The sequence below is a fragment of the Pollicipes pollicipes genome, unplaced genomic scaffold (genome assembly GCF_011947565.3).
Source record: "Pollicipes pollicipes isolate AB1234 unplaced genomic scaffold, Ppol_2.1 Scaffold_4740;HRSCAF=5597_pilon_pilon_pilon, whole genome shotgun sequence".
Lineage (NCBI taxonomy): Eukaryota > Metazoa > Arthropoda > Thecostraca > Pollicipedomorpha > Pollicipedidae > Pollicipes > Pollicipes pollicipes.
In genome coordinates, this window is record NW_023596545.1 from 20,604,619 (window position 1) to 20,610,057 (window position 5,439).

Here is a 5,439-nt window from a genome sequence, read left to right on the forward strand (position 1 = left end):
AAGGCGCCGTTGGCAGCTGGGGCGCTGCAGGAGACGCAAGATGCGATGGGCGGTGCCCAGTCGCGGAGGAATGGCAGTGCCGCTGACAACTTGCCGCGGTATGTGGCTGCGTTAGCACCAGTGGGTGTGTCTTCTCTCGTTGGGGGCGTTGTCGTTTACGTGGAGTACATGAGCTGCTTCGTAGGGTGGCGACAAGTGTATGCATCGCTTGGAGATGCCTGATCAGCCTTTGATTCATGTAGCTGGAAACGGCGTGACAGTAATGGCACCTGTCATCATTAAACTGTTGCCCTCCAAGTGGGATGTTCCCAATCATCCACGTGAACAGCTGTCTCATTATTCTCTGTTTGCCTGACAATCTCGACGATACCATTTTGTACGTGTGTTGACATATGTTCCGCCCTCCTGTAACTTCTGTCTTAATTGTGCATACGTTGTTGGCTGCTGGGACACATTCTGAAAACCTTAAGTCGTCCGTGCAAGGCGAGATTTGCCCGTGCAACAATTTTTTTGAAGCACAATATCATGAAAGAAGTTAAAACGACCCTAAACAACATGAGCCCTGGCGTAATAGGCCATCGGTATGGGCGTGCCTATTACAAATAACATACGTCATGAGAGCCTCGAAAGCCTCTTGAAAGCCTCGGAAACCTGACGAGAGCCTTGGAAGCCTCATGAAATCTTTGAAAGACCTATGGGAATGGTGAGGTTATTATAGCCTCTTTTTGATGCATAAGGTTCAGCTCCCCCTCCGTTGTTGCCAGATAGGGCAGAGTGAAGTGAGGGCTGGAGAGCCAGGTGCAGGGGACGAGCTGGGTTGACTGCTTTTGGTGGATCCACGTTGATTAAGTTTCTTGTGTGGCAGTCCTGTTTGGAATGACTTATTGCAGTAATGTTTAGCATCATACCGCTTCCCCAGCTGGAAAGTTGTATGTGCTTGCGATACCTTCCGTTCAGATTTGGCTTCGAAATTCGTAGCTGATGGATCTATTGCTGGTCTTTGATAGTCGTAAATCATGATATATCGTCAATTGTGCCTAAACGCTGGGCCGTCCCCACTATGATAGCCATCGGGTAGACATACATCAGCGCTGTTTGCGATCACAATGCCGCTCTGCCTTAGCACTGTGAAGGATGTGTTGATTGCTCTTGGTTCCCGAGGGCTTCTTTTTGCACGTTTACAGCCGTGGGGAAGAGTGGTTTGACAACTAATTGCCTCGGGACGTTGCGTTTGTGCCGCTTGCATTTCTGATGTTACGCGCGTCTGAGGAAGCACGAACTATTGGTGCAGCCCAGTGACGTCATCATGGTGCGTGAGGAATGGCTCCACCCGAATTCCCGACAACTTTGTGGCAGGGTTCCTTTGCTTAATGCTGCTCAGCGCGTCCCCACCGTCTCGCCGAGCGCCCCCTGCGCCTCGCCTGGCGTCCCCTCCGCGTCGGCTGGCGTCCTCTTCGCCTCGCTGAGCGTTCCCTCCGTCTCGCCTGGAATCCCCTCCGCCTCGCCTGGCGTCCCCTCCGCGTCGCCAGGCGTCCCCTCCGCCTCGCCGAGCATTCCCTCCGCCTCGCCTCGCGTCCCTTCTGCCTCGCCAGGCGTCCCCCTGCCTCGCCGAGCGCCCCCTCCGCCTGGCCTGGCGTCCCCTCCGCCTCGCCGAGCGTTCCCTCCGTCTCGCCCGCCCGCCACCGCTGCACGGGCTTAGCGCAGTCCTCGGGATTAATGTGTTGTCTGACCGTGGAAAACGCAGCGGAAGAGACAGGCTGCCTTCCTGGCGAGGCGCGGCGGGGAGGGGGAGAAGGCTCCCTAGTGCGAGTTCACTACTTCATATCATTCCAGGAGAATTGAGTGCAATGCTCGTCAAGTCATTATCCCATAATGTGCCGCCATTTCAATGTTGTGGTGAAGTGGTCGCCGTCCTCTTTCGGATATCGAGCATTGGTATTTGCGTGATAAGCAGCGTTAGCACTTGTAGGTAATGTGAATGATCGTGTTTATTTTTCAGATAGCATATGAAGCGTTATAGCAATGCATTCCGGTAAGTGGTACTTGAATGTCGATTACAGTGTGCATGGATCCGGCTACTCATGCCGATAGAAGCTGTGTCGGGCGAAGCAAGTCGCGTGCTGCACGTCTGGGTTTCATTCATTTGCACTTAATGAAATGAAGCGTTTGTGACATAAAACGTGATAAGAGATGCACTATCGCGCGCAACTGCAGGACTGAGGCCGAGAGCTCCGATATGTAGAAGCTTGGAGTTATTCACATCAGATGCGACGAAAATGATAACACATACGGCCGCGTCACGACATGCACCCGCAGGCGTAAGATACGCAAAGTGAGCCGGGCGCCATAAGTGTCATGGAGCGTGAGCGCGCCCGCCTATCGGCCGGACCAGTTAAGTCCCCCCCCCCCACGCTTCGGCCCGGACTACGTCATACCTCACACCGGAGCAGGTGGGCCTACCGACGCTCCGGCCCGGGCTACGTCATCCCTCACACCGGAGCAGGCGGGGCTACCGACGCTCCGGCCCGGGTCATAGCATGCCTCACACCGAAACAGGTGCGCCTACCCACGTCCGGCCCAGGCTATGTCATGCCTCACATCGGAGCAGGTGCGCCTACCCACACGCCGATTCGGACTTTGTCATGCCTCTCACCGGAGCAGGTGCGCCTACCCACACGCCGAGTCGGACTTTGTCATACCTCTCACCGGAGCAGGTGCGCCTACCCACACGCCGAGTCGGACTTTGTCATGCCTCTCACCGGAGCAGGTGCGCCTACCCACACGCCGAGTCGGACTTTGTTATGCCTCACACCGGACTGTCTTCCCAAGCTCCGGCCCGCAGCCTTAATCAGGGATGGTAAAAGTGTACTTTTCGTCACCGATCAAATTTCTGGAGTAACAATTGTCGCCAGTAGCTTTATGCGATATCGTATGACAAAATGGTCAATATCTTCAAGCCCAGTAACGTCATGAGTAATCAGGCTATCACTGAAAGTCTGTCTCATCGCTGTTATTTTCAATATCATGCACACAACCGAAACGTTCAATCATGCGCTGTCCTTCAACAAATATCAGGATAAGTGCTGCTGCTAGGAAAGCAGGCACACCTGCCGTAGACCAATGAGATAGCCCAATGACAACGGGAGCTTTCTTCCACCCCCGGGACTTGCCAGGGTTCGCGTATTAACACGATCTACCGCTGGTTGTGCTTTCCTCGACCGCAAAAAACAACAACAAAGGACCTCGATAGCCAGTACAGCAGAATGCATTGGCGATTTCGAACCAGTGACAAGCGGCACTGGGAATGACGTCAAATATGGGGCCTACACGAGAACGTGCCTTATAAAAATCACGTGCGCGTTACGAGCCCGATCTCAATCGCGATCAAAATGTCCGCTACACCTTACGCATGCTTCAAGCCTGGCGCGACATGTTTTGACTGGTGGGCGCCTTTTGCCGTGCCCCAACAAGTGAATTGTGTCGAAATTTGTCAGCAACTTCACATCAGGCGGCTAGTTTTTTTCTGAATAAGTTCCTCGCCCGGACAGGAACCGGACGCTACGACCCCCCCCCCCCCCCCTCCTTACGGTTTTCGGCGGATACTAATGTGGCTCACTATGCATCTCGTTTAAATCTTTGGTAGCCTCTGGGACATCCACTTTGCGCGTGTTGACACAAAAAGTGTCTCTAGTTATTCTGATTTCAGGGAAGTTTTTACGCGCGCTGCAAAACGGTTCAAGGCCGGCGGGTGTGGCGCAGTGTCCTACAATTGCCGGCTTTGCGTGTAAAGCAACACCCTATGAGGAGGAACTTTTTACCCCTTTTCCCCATATTGTATGTGAATTTTTCACTCACGCCGGACATTGTCTAATCGCACATGCCGAACCCCTATTTCCCTTTCTGAGGTTTTCAACTGTCTTCCAAAACCGAGCTCACTTGAAACCACCAAGCAGAAACGAGGCTCCACAGAACCTGGACACCTATGGCTATGTCCTACCTCACCTACACCTGAAGCATATATATGTATGCACAGAGCAAGGGCGCCAGGTACCTCCAAGCCCAAGAACCCCAGCGACGCCAGCCGCTTACACCCATTAAGTTTGGTTGGTTTGCAAAATGCATTACAGTCGGCAGCTGTGTGCCAAATGCAAGGTTTTCACGCATCCCCTATTTTTCGTCTCGCCACCACATCACGAAAGCAGAGCCTGGTGCAAACACCAGCAAGGCCTGGTAGATAATTTTACTCCACGTGTTTCTTTTTCCCCGAGGAAACTTGACCATTAAATTCCATCACTCCCGAAATGCAGGAGTGAAAGATTCAAGAAATGTCTTCCAAATTAAATTTACGCGATGAATATCACCATTTGAGCACTTCTTTTGATATAATTTAAGTCAAATCAGCTGATTACAAAATTTTGCCGGAAAAGTATCAGCCTTTGTATTTGTTTAACTACTTTTATCTCTCTTGGTATCATACAAGTGTAATACCACTTTATCCCTCCTTTCTTTTGGATTGCCTTAGATGTACCATCTGTTGCTTAAAATGTTGACCAATATCTCTGCAAGATGCTTCAACTGCAAGCTTGTACGTATTTCATACATAAACTGGATTAATTCGCCAGCCCGCCCAAACATGCTTGATATGCACCCAACAGTGAACAATTCACAGGGAGTGAAGGGGACAATTTGAAGCACGGAACTTACTTTTACCGCCATTTTTGCCCCGTTAAACCCTCGTTGAACCGTTTTCTTGGTTCATGGCGGTGCTCAATAATGATAAATATAAGCCTTTCGTGTGTCTAACTCACCAGGCTACCTGACAAGGCCATCCTAATGCTGCGATACAAAGGTTTGAGACAGACCTGACGCAGCCAATACAGAAGTATTTGATGGCGAAATTCTGCCCTCTGGAGATGTTTATCATGCACACCTTATACCTGTTTAGCATTTTAATCTCGTAGGTTGGTGGGCATGATTGATATTTACATTTGAGGGTTGAGTGGGATGACTCTGACCAGCAGACCATGCAAAAGGTACTAACTTTTTGTCTTGCGGGGAACAGGAAGAAGCCAGTAAGCCTCTTGTGAACCAAGTAATTGCTTACCTTACCTGCTGTCAAGACATGATTGGGAACGAGAGTTAGCCATTTTCTGTTTCAATCAATCGTGTTTTGTCATAAGACAAATTATGATGCCACAAGGCATTCAATGGGCTTCCCTTGTTCCATATTCTTGATTATTTTCCCAAAATTTCTTAAAATGGTCCCTCATGGTTGCTTTAACCAGATGTTTTCTATAGTTGCCATGGTTTGCTGGCTGGCAAATGACTGTACTGTATATATGCACTATATTTTTAACACAGGGATAGTCCTAAGCTGCATAGCAATTATAAAGTGAGTTAAATATTAATTTGCAACAAATAGACCATGCCATTTAAAAT